Genomic DNA, 19,243 nt, shown 5'->3' with positions numbered 1-19,243 from the left:
ATTCCCATTTTGGAAATACTAGCTTTTACATTTTCAACATCCCATATATGCTATAATAGCACAGTCCTAATAAAGCAAACATGTTTGGTTATCCAGTTTTCACTGAAAAACTGTGGTTACTAAAATATTTATGTGATTAGTGGTTTTGTAAAAAACATCTTTTAAGAAGCAAAGCTTGAACTTTAGACTTGAGTTAGGTGTAGAAGCTGCTATTGCATTGCAGTCTCTGGGGCTTTTAATTGGTCCAGACTTCTGCCCACAGCTACAGGGTTGGAATCCAGCTCTAAAACTCCCTATTCAAAACCACCCCTGCAGCAAAACCTTTCTAGTGATATGCAGGCAAATCCATCTTCAAGCTGAGCAAGTGGTGTTTTGTTGATGTATGCTTATATGTCCATTCTTAATTTATTTCCAAATCTGACTTAAGTATTGTGGCAACAGGTAATTTAGAGGACTACAAACATATAACCACAATTAAAAAGTCCATCACCTGACAGTTTTACTCAGCTACACAGGCATTTAGGGCTTTTCTGCTTACTTTTATTCTGCAGTACTTTTACATAGACCCAATGCAAGCATTTCTGAAATGGAAATATGGGAGTGTTTATGTGCCAACAGCAAACCTGAGTGGTCATATGTGTTCTGGCTCTTTAGCAGGGTCTGCCAGGCCATGGCAGTTTTAAAGCACACCATGTCTTGTGCTATAACTTATATGTAACTTATGTTGGAATTTTAAACTGGAAATCTTGTGCCCAAATCCCTACTGTCAGTTCTGCCAGTTTTAAGAGCACAGCAATACAGTGAAGTAGAAGCATGAGAAAACAGAAAGGAAGGAGCTGAAGTAAATCTTCAGGGGTAATGAGCTTAATCTTTCCTTTATGGCAATGTTTTATCTTCTGTTTACAGCAAGCACATGCTCTATAGCCATCATTTTTACTATTGGGAAGAGATGATGATGTGAAAACGGTAACAGGTTTCACACTGCAAACTACACTTTTCTGTTGGCATGGGCACACAGAGAATTTGTTTCCTTTGTGTACTGAGGGAATAAATATCTTCCTGTGACATCTTTGAGAGGATCAATTCCTTTCATCTGTGTAGGAGCATGGCCTTAAACACAAGCCATTGTGCCTTGCGAAACTTGCTGTGAGGCATACCATTGCAGTCAATATGTAATTGCCTCTGGCTGATGCGACAAGTCAGTTTTCACTGACAATTGTAAACCCAAACTTAAACATTGCAAATGAAAATACACAGGAATAACATTAGACATTTTCTATCAAAATTCTCGTTAATTTATCAAAAATTTATCTCTTAGCAAGAGATGGTCAATAATAGATGATAGATGGCCTCCTCTCTGTAAATGAATGGGTGTAACTCACTTGAAGGGATCTGCTGATGTTATAAGCTGTCAGAATGCAGCTTGAGTGATTTATTAACAGTTGCAGGCGTCCTCGAGTGAATTATGTGCTTGTATTCACTGCCGATTGTTATTTATAAAATACAGAGGTTTGTATTTCTTCATTAATATAGGGACCATTTCTGTGACTCTGATACAAGGGCATGGTGTAGAAATTAGTATAAATCTCAGCTCCCTGCCTGCAGTAAAGGCAGATTTTCTCCACTAATGCATACCAACAGCAACCCTTTATTTTGTAAATAAGCTAATCAAAATCTGCAGAGGTTTATATAAATTCACATTTGTTTGTTTGTTTTTTGTTTGTTTTCCCCACCATCAAATACAAATAATGGCAGCATCTTATCCAGGAACCTCTGTCACTCAGTGTTGGAGTCACTGCCTCAGTGCACATTAGGCCGTGTTCAAAACAAAAAGATAGAAGAGGGCTGGGTGCTAAACAGGAGTAAGTGCTATCTCTAATAATAACTGGATTCTTCTGTTCAGGAAGAAGGCAACAGATCCAGAAGGCTAGAAAAGGCACCTGAAAACCAAAACTATTTGTGTACAAGAAAGAGACTGTCCCATCTCCTACCACTATCCCTGTTCAGGGAAAAAACCCTTGATTTTCTCCATAAAATTCCTTCATGGTGAAAGGGAAATATTTCTTGATATGGTTGCCAGGTATATCGCACTCTTCTAGTGTGAGCATATGCAAGCAAAAGAAATAATATTATTTTCCATTCCTTTTTCCCCCTTGCAAAAAATAAAAAAAAAATAAAAAAAAAATAAAAAGGAGATTAGGATGATATTAAATCTTGTTTCTCAAACATGGGACACATTTCCAAAAAGTGATACAAGATGTAGAGGGAGAGGAAAAGGGAGATACAAAAAGTGATGAAGAATTGCACGACAAGAAGGAACAGTTAGAATTCATTTGCAAATATCACTGCCTGTTTTTTTTTTTTTTGCTAAAGATGCAGCATTCATCAACAGAACTCACAGCAAGTGTTTGGACACCAGCTAGATTCCAGTGAAAACCCTTCCAGCCTTCTCTCTTCTCTGAGATTAGTTTTGTTTGTTGATTGTTATATTTTACTGGTCCTTGGGAGAGTGCTGCAGTTATTGTCCTCAGCAAGGAATACTACTTTGATAGCAAACAGATAACTGCCTTACTCCTTACTCCTGCTTTCCTTCACCAACATCTGTCTGCCTGAGTGACCTGCCTCTACATAAAAGGTATGAATAGAAGGAACACAATCTTTGCACAGAAAACAAAGGTTAAAATTTGAAGAAAAGCAGGCTTCAGAAATTGTTCACTGCGTTGAGACAACCCCCTTTGAAATCATTATGAGTTTACTAATTTCAGTAAGCCTTTTATTGCTCTTACAGTGTCACGAACAAAGCCCAATCACATCCAGATCCCACTATGTTAGATATTATACAAGTGCATAGAAAGGTATCAAGAAACAGGAAAAAAAAGAGCTATTTTTGTCATCCTTTTTTTTATGCTTTCTGGGATGAAATGCTGTCCTTTGGATGCTTTTGAAATTGCTTATGGATTTGTAGTAGCATATCTCTAAAAGCTTAACTTTCCTTGCTTACCTTTAACTATGTAGGAACCATACATAGAGCCTCTAAAAGAGGCTCCTTCATTTCCTCTCAAATTGTATTGGAATCCATCTTTTTCCTTTTCAAACTGGTGTTAGGGTTGGGGTTTTTTGCTTCTTTTTACATGTCTGGGTCTGTTTGCTTACTTTGGACTCAGTTTATATGAAAGATGCTGCACAAAAAACTGGAGAGCTTGGCAAGTATCACCCTCAAGTTGTGTTGAACTTTGTAGTTTTCATTCTTTGGAGTGAGGAGTTACTGTCTTCCCAAAGCTCTATGGTCATTCAGAGATACTGGCAGGGATTTTTCATTTTGTTTTGTTGTACCAAAAAGGAAGGCTATTAGTTCTATACAAGTGCTATGGTTTAACATCTCTCACTTGTATCCCTCTTTTAGCCAGGCTTTTCACACATTTTCATCTAGCAATCTTTGTTACTGTAAATGTTTGTTTGTTTTGTTTTTTGTTTGTTTGGTTGCTTTTGTTTTTTTATAAGTACAGGATCATGAAAAGTTTCTGATGGGTACTGACCTGATTCCAATAGAGCATGCTGATCGAGGTGTTATTTGCCCATATATATTACCTGTAGTAGTTGTCTCATACCTGAAAAAAAATAGTATCTGTGTCAAAAATAATCCAAAAAGCAGAAAAAGGGCAAAAAGGGCCCCAAAATGTGCTTGTTTCATATTTTTTGTTTGCAGATATTCGTGCACTGACACAGTTCTGCTCATTACCTGATTATAGAAACTAATTGTAATTTCTTCTCATCACTACTTTTGGTTATATTGGAGACACAGATGGGTATTCATCTTTGTCCCTCTCCTACAAGAGTCTGACAGGCCTTTGGTTTTCTCCTGATGGAGCATAGTTCTCAGGTGCATTTTTTTTAAGTTAATGGGATACTCACTCCTTCTATGTTCCGTTGGTACTAAAGAGTTACCTCACAGTGAGCATTGGATCCATATGTGAATCATGTTTCCCTTCTGACCTGAAGAAGGCTTTGCCTTGGCAGCAAGTTTTTTTTGGCTTGAAAGGTTGTTGTTGTTGGTTTTGGGTTTGTTTGGTTTTTTGGTTTTTTGTTGTTTTTTTTTTTTTTTTCTCCTTTATGAACTCTATCTTGATGACTTTGGCCTGTGTGTGAAACTGCAAAATGGCAGATGTAAGAGTCAGGATTGAAAGCTCTGAACTTGATGAGCAGGGCTAATACTTTTAATCATAGAAGGATGGGATCAGACGAACTCAAAAAAATCAGGATATAATGTGTTCTAGGTATGCCCCTGCCTGTTCTTCTGGTGTTTGTTTTTTTCTGTTTGGCTGGGGTTCTTTTTGTTTTGATTGTTGTTTTTTTTCTTTTGTTTTGTTTTTAAGAAACCTCCCTCTTGGTCAATCTCAAAAGCTGTCTGCTTTTCTGCTTAGATGTAATACTTTGCTAGCAGTTTACAGAAGAAGCATTATGAAAACACGAAATCCTTCTGCTGAAAACAGTGCTGTTAGAGGTTAGGGAAGGACAGGGTTGACAGATTCCTCAATGCGGTTCTAGTTTTGCATGTGAAACATTTCACTAATCTCCTGTCTCCTTCTATTAGTTCATTGTTTTTCTAATCCTCTTTTTTATACCTATCAGTGAGTTAATGAAATCTACCCCAAAGGTTTGCTATGTGACTTAAGAGTGTTTAAAAAGTGCATTGCAATGAAGTAAAACATCCTCTTGAAACTCAGCCATTCACATTCTGCTCCTCTCCCTTTATTTAGAGGATAAATGAGCCTGCATCCAGCTTTCTAGCTGAACTGGAAAAAAATTTCCTTAGTATTATTATAAAACAAAAATTGCCATTCTTGTTCAGACCATCTAGAAGGAAAAGTATCAAAACTATAGTCTGTATACTATTATTGCCCCTCAACTGAAAATGCAGATCATACCCACATATGTTATTTGGTCTGCTGTGACTTTCTGACGTTTCTTCTCAGTCTTCTGACAGAAGCAACCATGGTGGCAGCAGTGCAGATGATAGGTCTTGCAAGATGAAGGCTAATTTATCAATTTCATCTTTCATGAAATCTCTGCAGGTTTGGAAGACATAGATCAGATTTATAGGAGGGTATAGTTTTACTAGCAGGAGAAAGAAGGCCTCACTGTGCAGATACTGCATTAATGAAGTGTTGACAAACAAGCAGCCTGTGGTCCAAGACTTTGGGTACGTCTGGCTCACATGATTCAGAGCTATGAGTCTGTAGCTGAAGGCCAGCCACTTAAACGCCAAATCCATTTACTTCTTTGGAAAACTCCAAGATGTCATCTGAGGGGAGGTGGAGAGGAACAGAGAAAATACTTCAGTGATGTACCACGATAAACAAGGAGTTTCCGTGTTCAGGATTAGTGAGAACAGGGATGTAGATCCTGATCAGAGTAGATGCTTGCACACATGTCTACATACAGAAAGCAAATAAATCTTGTTTCTCCTTTCTATGCTTTGCTGTCCTTCCTCATTCCTATTACCTGAGTGCGAGAGAACATTTGATGATAAGCGAAACTTTGCTTGAAACTTCTGAATGTTGATGGGAAACCACTTTTAGTTTTAAGGAGAATCTGGCTTTTCTAGTCAGTGGTTTTTCACATGAGGAGGAACAATATATTTCTTCTGCTTTCAGAAATGCATTGTACCGTCCTGTCAGAAAGCTGCTTCTCCAACAGGTGTCTGCCAACATAAAAGGTCATATTGGCCTGACCTACCATGAGCAGAGGGTGACTGTTCTCTCTCAGGGAGTCATATCCCAGTTTAACAATGCAGCCTTCTTCACATCCGAACTATCTTGGAAAAAATAACTACTTGTTGGCTGCTAGGCAGCTGATAAATGCTTAGTCCCAAGAAAAGGCTACTAGATTCAAATCTGTAGGCAACATGGCATGGGAGTTGACAAGGAAGAGCCATCTAGCTCACTGCAGGGTGCACAGAGCTTGTGATTTTTTAGGGAAAGCTGAAGGTAGTGGCAAGGCCCTGGTTTCACCGAGGGCCTTGAGGATAAGAGCAATGCCTTATTAAATGACTTATTAGGCTGATAGATTCTGCTTTATATACCCACAACAGGATTTCAGGCTCGAGATCAGGCATTAAGGACTGGCTTGTATTTCTGTGCATAAAGGGCCCCAGCTTCTAAAGATATTGCTGCATGTACAGCATTGTGCTGAATGCAGAGAGATTAGTGTACCTTGACAGCAAACCATGAAGGTTCTCCTCAGCTGCATAAAGAAATACAATGAGTTTATTCTTCACTTTGAAACAGCTTCTGTGCTGAAATAGGAAGCACAGAAATAATCCTTTATGCAGTCTAGCTTTGCTTTTGGTAGTGTGTTCATCTCCGCAAGAAAGCAGAAGAGCTGATATATAACAGCATTTTACCAATTTCAAGTCCATTCTTACCGAAAAGTTAGTACCTGCAACCAGACCTTAGCAGCGCCCTGGCTCAGAGGAACTTTAAAGGACTGCACAACTGAAACCAGAACTTCTTTATTATAGCTCCCTGATAGGTCTGAACCTTCTTTCCATTATGGTCAAATAATATAAATTTGTTTTAAGTTTTTCGTAGTAACATCTAACATCTGATATAGGTATGCTCTTGGTTTCTGCCATCCTTTTTTGTCCAGAAAGTATGGATACACAGAACAGATCAATGATTTCAGTTAAAACATAGATACTTTAAAACAAAACAAAACAAAACAAAACAAGGTTAAAACCTGCTTAAAGTGATATTTGGGTTGCAAATGAAGGTCAATGCTAAACTCCAAAATTCTAGCTCACAAGATCCTATCCTGCATCAGCTCCTTTGTGAGCCTGCAGTCTTTATATGGTCTCCAGTCTGCCAGGCCTATTGCACGCAAAGTAACCGCTAACCTGTTCTCTAGGCTTTTTTTGTTTTCATCCAGCATCCATTGGGTGTAGCAGGCAGGCCTTGTAGGACATGGTTTGGCCAGTCTCATGCATCCTTACCCCAAAGAGGCCACTTCACACTGATGTCATCTCCATCCAGTGACTGTCTTGCTGCTCAGACCATCTGGTGCTCCTCAGCTTGGGTAATACTCATACGGCTGTTGTATCTTTGAATCTAAGCTCTGTGTGTGGATTTCAGGTGATACCTTCTGCAATCCCATACAAATACAGATACTTTTTTTGCATTCTTCTTCCAGTTGCTTTGTGTTGGATATGAAACTTTAGATGACAAGCATATATGACAAGCAAGCAGCAGGGGTCTAGTTACAGTCCCTGTAAGCTCTTAAAAGCCAAATGGCCCATACTGAGAAGTCATCAGTTGAGAAGCAATCTATTTATTACTGAAACGAGACCAAAAAAGGAAAACAAAAAACAAAAAACAAAAAAACCCAAACAAACAAAAACAAACAAACAACAACAACAAAAAAACCAAGCCTCCCTTAGCTGTTCATTTTTTCCTCATACGTTTGTTTACTAAAGGTGTTTGCTTAAAGTAAGTGGTATTTGTAGGACTAGCAGGGGTGGTTCTTCCTTCAGCCACTTCCCAGTTCACCTCAGTGCCCTATTATCCAGTCCATACTTTCTTGATTTAGCAGCAAGGATGCTGTGGGAGACTATGTCAAATACTTTACTGAAATCAAGATAGAATACTTAGTAAGTTTGCCAATGACACAAAATCGGAATGAGCTGTCAACACTCTCGGGGGGCAGAGAGGCCCTGCAGAAGGATCTGGACAAATTGTAGAACTGGACAATCACCAACTACATGAAGCTCAACAAGAGCAAGTGCTGGATTTTGCACCTGGGACAAGGCAACCCTGGCTGTACCTACAGAATGAGAGATAAGATGCTGGAAAGCAGCTCTGCAGAGAGGGATCTGGGGGTTCTGCTCAATGGCAAGTTGAACATGGGTCAATGGTGTGCCCTGGCAGCCAAGTGAACAACTGTGTCCTGGGTGCATCAAGCAAAGCATTGCCAGCTGGGCAAGGGAGATGATTGTCCCCCTCTGCTCTGCACTGGTTCAGCCTCACCTGGAGCACTATCCGCAGTTCTGGGCACCACAATATAAAAAATATATTAAACTACTGGAGAGTGTCCAGAAGTGGGCCACGTAGTTGGTGAAGAGTTTGGAGAGGAAGCCATATGAGGAGCAGCTAAAGTTAATTGGTTTGTTCAGCCTGGAGAAGAGGAGACTAAGAGGACACCTGATCACAGTCTACAGCTTCCTCGCAAGGGGAAGAGGAAGGGTAGGTGCCGATTTCTCTGGCAGCTAATGACATAAACCAAAGAAATAGCAGGAAGATGTGCCAGGGGAGGTTTAGGTTGAACATTAGAAAAAGGTTCTTCACCCAGAGGGTGGTGGAGCATGGGAACAGGCTCCACGGGGAAGTGTCACAGCCCCAAGCCTGACAGTGTTCAAGAAGAGACTGGACAATGCCCTCAGACACATGGTGTGAACTGTGGAGTTGTCGAATGCAGGGACAGCAGTTGGACTTGATGATCCTTGTGGGTCTCTTCCAATTCAGGACATTCTATGACTTTATGCTTCTGTGATCCAGTAATTCAGTGTTTCATATCAGGCAGATACTATATATCAGACATTTTGCAAATTCCTGCTGCCTTTGTCTAGCATCTGTCTGTTTCTTGACATGGCAAGTTTTGTTATATCTTCTGGGTAAGATGATCTGATTTTTATTTCAGTTTCTTGTGAAGGAAAAGGTTTTCTGAAATTTTTCAGAGGGAATCTATTAATGGACTCTGTGTGTCTCTCTAACGTCTTGTGGTAAGACCGTAGGTACACAGAACAGAATGACAGTGCCCTGTAGGGAGGGCAGCACAGAGTCAAGCTTGTTTTTAAACAAGTGACTACTAGATACTTGTTTGCTCTCCTGCTGTTGGCAATCTCATTTATCATTCTACTCTTAATCCTCCTATTTCAGGACAGAATTGTGAAGAAAGGTGGTTCATCCGTCACAATGCCTGACACCATTTGACTCTCTGGAGCCTGCATAGTTCGTGTGCCTTGTGTAAAGTTGGGTGACTGCATTAGTTTTGTGGCTTCCTGTTGTCAACATTGATCCTTTTGGGTCATCTCTCTCTTATTCTCTTGACCATGGAAGTACTGATATGCTTAGACTTCATGGCAGAGACATACATGTTCTGTAATGACTTATTCTTTACTTTTTGGCAAAAGACACTAGTAAGCTTTGCTGACCTCTTTTGGCTCTATCATCTTCCTCTATTATCTCAAAGGGAACTGAGAATTTTAAGCTTCTCCATCAGCCCCTCCTCAGTGCTGGAGCCATTTCAAGGTAACAGTGAGGCCATGCAGGCCATGCTGTTGCCAACACATTGAAGGCAGCCATATTTATTGTTTTGGCTTGTTTGGTCAGTTATGCAATATCCTGCTGGCAGCAGGACCTGGATGCAGATAAGGTGGCCATGGCTATCAACAATGAAGTTGGGTTATGAATTTGAAGAAAACAATGAAGCAGCAGTCCGTGTTTGTGCCACCTGAAGGATGTCACATTGTCCTAGTTTTGTTAAAAACAAGACCAGTTCCTCTTTTAGTGAATTTTCCTCTCAGCTAAGTTCTTCTAAGTGCCTTCTAAGTAACTGCATATTTTTCTTGGACATGGCTTGGTGCTAATAAGAGGACCAACAGAATGCTGAAGAAGCTCATGTTTAGATTTATTGCTATAACAACTAAGAACTGATAAAATTCTGCCATGAGAGGGGCATGTTTGAGGAGACGCAGACAAAATAGGTAACTAAAACTGATCAACTGAGTATTCCACCCATAACCGTCATACACGCTATATACGATAGAGATCACGAGGGTCTCCTCTGTCTTCGACCATGGCCAGCATTTAGAGAGGACCTTGTCTGTCTACCTGTGATCTATAGGCCTCAGGCCCTGCATCCCTGAAATCCAGTTTCCGGTTTGCTGTGAGGTCCCGCCCATGACTTCCGGGTGCCTGACCTGCACCTGCTGGAGCTGCCAGCTCCGCACACCCAGCTCCTGCTGCTAGAGTGATGCCAACTCCATATCGGGCATTCAAGATTGGTTTTGTATATTTTGTATATTTTCTCTATTTATTAGTAGCATTAGCAAAGCCTTTTGAAACTTTTCCAACTTACAAGACTCTTTCTAACTTAAAGACTCTATTCCTTATCTTTCTATCACCTTTTATGGTGGGAGGGATTAACAGAGAGCATCTGCCATGGTTTGTTATTGCCTTGCTTTAAACCTTGACACACATGAACTGTGTGTTCTTTATATGGTTGTGCCTTAGGACTAGCCATGAACTTCAACTGATATGATTGCCCATTGACTGCAGAGTGTTTTCCTTAGGAAACAACTATTTCTGCTGTGCAATCTCTGATGTCTTCTGAATTGTCAGATGCAATGTGGTGCATGGTGTCCTAAATATCTTGATCCCTGGTTACCTGAAGGAGAGATTGATCCTGCTGCTTACAAGACTGTCTGAGGTATCTGGGTTAATAAACTCTTCAATCACAAGACAGCTCCCAGAGAAGCATCTACAACTTTTCTTAAAAATGAATTTCTAATGAAATGTGTTTCACTCATCAGGTTGGTACAACCCTAAATTACTGACTTGTTTTCCTGAACCCTCAAAAATGAGGATGCCCATGTGTATGCATTTGCCCAAAATTTCTTAATGCTCTGAACAGCAGGAACTTGGAGATGCTACCTTCTACAGAAAGCTGGTCCTTGTAGTATGTTCAAACATATATTCTGTAACTGCCTAATATTCACCAATATGTAATAGCAACATCCTGTTATCCACCACAATCTATGAACTTAGAAAACTGAGAATTAAATACAAACCAAGGACTGTCCCAGTATTGACTTTCTGAATACCCATTTCTTCTTGCTCACTGCCCCAAATTCTTTCTTTTCTATAGCAGAGCAACATGACTGTCTTACTTGCCCTCTGCATTTTTATAAATACAAAAAATACCAGGATATTTTTAATTAGCTGTTAATAAAACCCTCATTCTGGTTTCTTGTAGGCTCCTTTGGAAAGTTAAGCCTCCCATAAAAACCTCTAGCAGTGATTTGGAAATTTAATGATGTTTTTGCTTCAGACGTTGTGAAAAAAAAATACCCTTGTGAGGAAGGGAGAAGGAGAACAAAACCTGAACTTTTTAATTCAAATCAGTGTCTGGTGCTGAGAAAGGCCAGCTAGAGCTAGGTTCATGAATAAAACTTGGTTTTAAGGAGCAAAGTAAAGGAAAAGACAAACTGTAATTGAAAGCTATTATTCAATGAAGCTCTTGAGGCCAACATCACCAAAACATTTGATTCACTACCACAGCCCAGCCACAGTTGCACTGTTGTAAAATAACGGAGGCAGAACAGCATTGCCATATACCTCCTTTATGAATGCTAAGTATGAACATACACAATTGCCCATTCTGGGTGACTGTGACAGTTTTTTGAGGATGACAATGCACAGGCAGGACATTACCCTCATCTTTACCCAAATTCATGAAAATCACCACAGAGTATTCGCACAGAAAAGCTGCTGATAGTGCATTCCAATGTAAGAATAAGTGTTAGGGCTTTGATCTGACAGCTTTAAGACCAGGTCTTTTCACCCCTTCTGTGCCATTCAGGTGGTGTGTTTTAAAACCTTTAACTAGCCTTGCATATTTACCTACAGCCATGCATCAAAATCAACACCTTATCTTCAAAATTAATTTGTTGTATTAGAGTACTGGAGAGAATTTCCAGAGGGAACACTGGGAAATTGGACATCAGTTCACAAGTAAGTATCTGAGGCTTGGTGCCAGAAGTCTATTCTAGTTTCATAAGGACAACTTCATCATTTTTGGTTTTATGTATGTCAAAATCATAATGGAATAATTCTTCCCTGTGATAATTAAGAAATCTGTCTGGGATCCTTTCGTTTTCTTTCTTTTAGTGGCAGCTTCTGGACTGTTAATACAGCTGGGGAAAAACCTAGTCTAATCAGGCTACACAAGACTAAATGTATCCTTCATCTTGGTCCCCTGGGTCATACAGAGCTCTTCTCTGCATGGTTCCTCCTGATGCTTAATCTAACCTGCTGCACAAAGGAGGCTGCTCTAATTGTGTTTGCTCACTACACAAATTTGGGTGGCAAACAAAAATTTTGTCATACTTGAAGACAGAAATCTTAACAAAACACTTTGTCAACTAAAGGCTGTTTCTTCCCCAACAATTTGGGTCCAAGTGTTCATTTAACAAGTAACAGTGTTGCTCTTTTCTTTTAGCACCCTCTAATAAACCAAGAGTAAATTAGTGGCTGACCTACTTACTGGGATTGCTTAAATAATCCTCAATATGGTAGTACAATTTGATGCCTTAAAATACAGGGCATACAAGTTGCAAGTTAAAAAAAAATAAATATTGACTGTTAATGAAAACACAATTGGGTAACATAACAGCCTGAGGGATATTGTTTCATATCTAACATTCCCCTTCTTATCTTTTTTTTCCCCTTCTTCTGCAGCATTTTCTTCTCACTTTGTGTATATGAACCCATTCCTTAATCTCTGAATGAACTGAGCAAAATACTAACAATCTGGAGCTAAAATAAGAAGTTAAAAAAATTAGATGTGTTTTCTGTTTTTAATAGGTAGCATGTTTTAAAGGGAAGGTGAAATGCATGCTTGCATTACACCATTTCTTGCTTTCTGCATTCCTTGTGCATCTCTGTGCAATTCCGAGTGATGGCCCCATTTAAAGAAGCAGCACGGTATTTCAGGAGTAGGGAGGAAAAGAAAATACTAAGTTTTATTTTTTTAAAAAGGCAATGGAAATGTTTCAGAGGCAACAGTCTGGGCAATTGTCTTCCAGATTTATCAAAGCAGTTTACTAAATTCTACGTAATAAGCATTTTGTGTTACAGATTCATGTTATAGCACTGAATTCAAATTTCTCTAGATCAGGAGTGCCTCAAGTCTATATTCATATTTGTTTGGGACAATTTATTTCAGTAATAAGTAAGATACGAGAGAGAGAGATGCTATCCTGTCAAAATTATCTGCTGATTTTTCTCTCTAGTTGCTACCTTGTTGATTTGAGTCTCCATGTTACAAAACATTAACATGTGGTACACACTACTGCTTATTTATATAAATAATTATCAAATAACTCTAAGCTTCATATATGACAGAGTTGCAGTTCACATCTTGGCAAGGATTAATCTGCTTTTCATTATTTTGCTGTAGGCATGCCAAGCTTCCAATAGTCTCTAGCTGAGAGACTTTCAAGGCCATTGTATTCTTCATTACTCACCCTGTTTTATAACAGAGTTTGACCTGAAGTTCCTGAGCACAGCTGAATTTCAGAGATGCTAAATGCACACCATGGTCATCATTTTGAATATGTTACTTCATCACAAATGCATGAGTAATGAGATTTCTGATTTCCATTTAACTGCTAAAATGTTGCAACTTCAGCTCTGTAGAAGCATTTGCTCCTATCTACAATCTTGTCTTAAACCAGGATCATTTATTACACACCTAGCAATTCTCTCTACCTGGGTTTGTTAGATTTCTGATCTAACAAGAACAGGTGCCAATCATCTTAAAAAAAAAAAAAAAGTCTGATCCAACATGCTTTACTTTGCCAGAGGAAGGGCTCTATTGAATGAGAAAGCCCTAGACAGAAAACTGAGATAAAACATGAGAGCCACTTGGAGTGGTTAGAAAGATGTCTCAAATCTGCCGTAGCAATTTTCAACGAAGAACTGGGAGCAACTGGATTGAATTGAAATGCTTGGTCACTTCAGCGGCTGTGGAACAAGACTAAAAATCACCTAGTGTCAGCACTATGAATTCTCAGCTTTTGATTCTGACCAGGTGTGCTGGGAGTCCTAGTGGACAGCAGGATGACCATGAGCCAGCACTGTGCCCTTGTGGCCAAGAAGGCCAATGGCATCCTGGGGTGTATTAGAAGCAGGGTGGTTAGTAGGTCGAGAGAGGTTCTCCTTCCTCTCTACTCTGCCCTGGCGGGACTGCATCTGGAATATTATGTTCAGTTCTGGGCCCCTCATTTCAAGAAGGACAAGGAACTGTTTGAGACAGTCCAATGCAGAGGCACAAACATGATTAAGGGAGTGGAGCATCTCCCTTGATGAGGAAAAGCTGAGGAAGCTGGGTCTCTTTAGCTTGGAGAAGAGGAGACTGAGGGGCAACATCATTAAAAATATGTAAAGAGTGAGTATCATGAGGATGGAGCCAGGCTCTTCTCGATGACAACCAGTGATAGGACAAGGGGCAATGGGTATAAATTAGAACACAGGAGGTTCCATCTAAATTTGAGAAGAAACTTCTTCACAGTGAGGGTAACAGAACACTGCAACAGGCTGTCCAGGGAGGTTGTGGAGTCTTCTTTGGAGACATTCAAAACACGCCTGGACACCTTCCTGTGTAACCTCATCTGGGTGTTCCTGCTCTGTCAGGGGGATTGGACTAGGTGATCTTTCGAGGTCCCTTCCAATCCCTAACATTCCGTGATTCTGTGATTCTCCTTCCCATCCTACTGGGATGAGAGAGGGGTGAGCAAGTGGCATGGGGTTCTAGTTGCCAGCAGGGCTAAACCACAACAGTCCTTTTTTGGCACCCAGCATGGGGAAAGAAGGGCTGGAATAAAAATAGATCTATCTGACCAGAGTGTGTTAAACCAAAATTTGTTACATGCAGTTGTTATATTAGTTAAGTAGTCATTGGTCACAATGTTGTTTTGTTTGCCCACATGGCTGCATTATGTAAATTCTTACATGCTCTATATGTTCCCTCTCGTGCAGTTTATCACCTCTGTGAGAAGGATCAGGATTATCATCTTGCTGTCCTGTGTAATATTGACTTACAGTACAATAGCATCTCTGCCCACATGGCTGAGCTGGTATTTGTGTATGGCATTGTGCAAACAAGACCAAATGCAAGGTCTAACAAGGCCAAGTACAAAGTGTAACAAGACCAAGTGCAAGGTCCTGCACCTCGGTTGGGACAACCCCCAGTATCAATACAGGCTGGGGGATGAAGAGATTGAGAGCAGCCCTGCGGAGAAGGACTTGGGGATGCTGGTGGATGAAAGATTGGACATGACCTGGCAATGTGTACCTACAGCCCAGAAGGACAATTATACCTTGGGCTGAATCAAAAGAAACATGGCCAGCAGATTGAGAGAAGTGATTTTACCCCTCTACTCTGCTCTGGTCAGATCACACCTGCAGTACAGCACCCAGCTCTGGAGCCCTCAGTACAGGAAAGACATGGACTTATTGGAGAGGAGCCAGAGGAGGCCACCAAGATGATCAGAGTGTTGGAACACCTCTGCTGTGAGGACAGGCTGAGAGATTTGGGGTTGTTCAGCCTGCAGAAGAGGAGACTCTGGGGAGACCTTATTGCAGCCTTTCAGTACTTAAAAGGTGCTTATAAGAAGGATGATGACAGACTTTTTAGCAGGGCCTATTGTGATAGGACAAGGGTAATGGTTTTAAATTAAAGGAGGAGAGATTCAGGCTACATATGAGAAAGAAATTTTATACAATGGAGGTGGTGAAACACTGGAACAGGTTGGCCAGGGAGGTCGTAGATCCCTGGAGACGTTCAAGGGCAGGCTGGACGGGGTTCTGAGCAACCTGATCTAGTTGAAGACGTCCCTGTTCAGTGCAGGGAGGTTGGACGGCATGACCTTTGAAGGTCCCTTCCAACCCAAACTCTTCTATGAGACTACGATTTTTTGTCATTCCCGTACGTCTGGCGCCACCTTTCGGGCTTGTTTAGTAATCGCAGCCAATTGAAGGGGAAGACAGAGGCGGAAGGGATATTATCCCCCCACGCTTTCACTCTCTCTCCTTCAGTCTAGGAAAACAGTTTTTGAACTTGAATTTTTAACACCTTGGGGGTATTCAAGCTAGCATGCTTTTATTTCTATGTCTCCTGAGTGTGTCTCAGCTCTTGTTTAGAGTTACAAAAGGGTTTGTTAAGGGTATTACACAGATATCTCCTCTGAGGCTGAATGGCTGCTGGTGGTATGGCATGTGGAAGAATATGGCCAGTTATCTAGAGAAATTCTCACTTCCAATGGTTTGGAGCTTCAGTCCTTAGCAACTATAGGACCTTGATGAAGGGACAGAATATTTCAAAGGAAAATACCGTGGGTCTTCAAAAGAGGCATAACTTACCGCATTGTCCTGGGCCCTGGTCAGTATCCACTGAACGCTACTCAATACCATGCAGCACTCACGGGGGGAAGAGAGGGATAACAGATGGACGGGCTACTCCCACCCCCATGCCAAGCACTGCAGTTACTCAACCTCCTGTGGCAGGCACAGTGGCTACTCAAACCCAGGCAACAGGTGCTTAAGCTGAACCAGAGAACCAACCTGTGTCTAGATCAGTTGCCCTTACACAGAAAAAGAATTACACAAAAAATCAGTTTGTTTAGTGAAGGATGATGATGACCCAGCATCATCACAAGAACTGGAGGAAGAGGCAGAACGAGAGATAGTCATGGATCTCTATCCCCAAATGAGCTGCGAGATATGCAAATATATTTCATCCACCATCCTGGTGAGCACATTGTTGCCTGGCCGCTCTGATGCTGGGATAACAAGGCCAGTAGCTTGGAATTAGAGGGGAGGGAAGCCAAGCAGCTGGGATGCCTGTCTAGAGAAGGGGGCATTGACAAGGCAATTAGGAAGAAAACACAAGCCCTCAGCCTCTGAAGGTGACTTCTGTCATGTGTGAAGAAAAGGTATCCCTTCAAGGAAGATGTTACCTGTCACCCACGCAAGTGGACCACCATGGAGAAAGGTATCCAGTACTTGAGGGAATTAGCCATGCTGGATGTTACTTATAATGATCCCAGTAACAAGGATTTACCCAGAGATCCAGATGAAGTTCAATGAACACAACACATGTGGCAGAAGTTTCTATGGGGTGCACTCTCGTCCTATGCCAGGTCATTGGTAGCAATGTCCTGGAAAGGAGGCGAGGAACAAAAGGTGCATGAATTGGCTGGCCAACTCTGGCAATAGGAAGGAAGTCCCTCTTCCTTCCTATAGGCCTGTGTTTTGAATGTGGAGAAACTGCCCGACATGTTAGCTGAGAAACTGTCCTGAGAGTTCCAGCATTTCAAAGACAAGTCACACTCCTCACCTGTATGGACTAGGATCTCCGCTAGTCAGAACAAGCATTTCTCAGCTTAAGAGAGAGAATATAAAGGGTATACAAAATGAGACACCATGTGGTTTTTCCTGTGTGACCATGGAGAGGACATGAGGAAGTGGGATGCAAAAACATCCACAGTCCTAGAGGCACAGGTACATGAGCATTAATTGCAAGGAGAAACAACCACAAGAAGGGATTCTAACAGGAAAACTGCTCCAGTTTCCAGCGGGCAGTTCCTCAGGCAGAGTAGAAGGGCTGATCTTACTTCTGATCCTCTTGAAGGGGCTTCTTATTCATTTTTGCAAAAAGCAAGTAATGAATAGTATGACCAGACAGGCAAAGGGGAGGGACAATGGGTTTTATTGAACTGTGTGGATTTGATCACCTGGTGTGTCAGACCCTCAAGAGGGTATAAGACTGTAGTGGACACTGGTGCATGATGTCATCAAACTACAAAGAGGCAGAACCCATCAGTATTTCTGGAGTGACTGGGAGATGCCATCAGTTGACTGCATTAGAAGCTGAAGTGAGTCTAACTGGGAAAGACTGGCAAAAGTACCCCATTGTGACTGGCCCAGGCACTCTGTGCATCCGTGATATAGACTACCTCAGAAGAGAGTATTTTAAGGACCGAAAAGGGTACCGGTGGGCTTTTGGCATAGCAGCCATGGAGACAGAGGATATTAAACAGCTATCTACCTTGCCCAGACTCTCAGAGGACCTTTCTGTTGTAGGACTGCTGAGGGTTAAAGAACAGCAGGTGCTGTTTGCTACCATGACAGTGCACCAGTGGTAATTTCACACCAACCAAGACTTTCTGATTGCCATCCATAAGTTGCTTTGTTGACTGGAGAGCCAAGGAGTGAGCAGTAAGACTCACTCACCCTTTAACCATTCCATATGCCCAGTGCAGAAGTCCAATGGAGAGTGGAGACTAACAGTAGACTGGATGAAGTCACACCGCTGTTAAGTACTGCCATGCCGGACATGTTAAAGAGGCAATATGAACTGGCGTCAAAGGTAGCCAAGTGGTATGCCTCAACTGATACCACTAATGCATTTTTCTCAATTCCTTTGGCAGCACAGTGCTGGGCACATTTTGCTTTTATCTGGTGGGGCATCCAGTACACCTGCAATCAACTGCTCCAGGAGTGGAAACACATCTCTACCATTTGCCATGGACTGATGCAGACTGCACTGGAACAGGGCAAAGCTCCAGAACACCTGCAATACACTGACAACATCATTGTGTTAGGCAACACAGCAGAAGAAGTTCTTGAGAAAGGGGACAGAATAATCCAAATTCTCCTGAAAGCTGGTTTTGCTATGAAACAAAGTAAGGTCAAGGGACCTGCACAGGAGATCTAGTTTCTAGGAGTAAGATGGCAAGACAGATGTCATCAGATCCCAATGGATATGATGGACAAAGTAGCAGCTATGACTCCACCAACTAATAAAAAGGAAATACAAGTTTTCTTAGGTGTTGTGGGGTTTTGGAGAATGCACATTCCAAGCTACAGTCAGATTATGAGCCCTCTATACCAAGTGACTTGGAAGAACAGCAATGCCAAGTGGGTCTCTGTGCAATGACAAGCCTTTGAACAAATTAAATGGGAGACAGTCCTTGCTCCAGTCCAGGCAGGACAGGTGTTAAAAATGTGCTCTGCACTGCAGCCAAGGTGGATGTCCCTACCTGGAGCCTCTGTCAGAAAGCAACAGGGCAGACTTGAGGTCAGCCCTGGTGTTTTGGAGTCAGGGACACAAAGAATCTGAGGCCTGCTATATTCCAACTGAAAAAAAAGATATTGGCAGCATATAAAGGAATTAGAGCTGCTTCAGAAGTGGTTGTTACTGAGGCACAGCTTCTCACAGGGACTTAATCTCCTTCTACAATATGTGGAAGATTTGATTGGGTAAGGCCAGCTCAGTCAGTAGATGCCCTAGCGTTAACTAACCAGGTGAACTTTGCTAAATTTGAATCCCAATTTCTGAAAGTTCCACCACTCATTGCCCTCAGGGTAGTCTTTAGCAGTCCATTGTACTGTTTGATTTTCCCAGA

This window comes from Nesoenas mayeri, assembly GCF_963082525.1.
Source record: "Nesoenas mayeri genome assembly, chromosome: 5".
NCBI lineage: Eukaryota > Metazoa > Chordata > Aves > Columbiformes > Columbidae > Nesoenas > Nesoenas mayeri.
The sequence above is the reverse complement of the archived record's forward strand: the minus strand, read 5'-3'. Positions refer to the sequence as shown.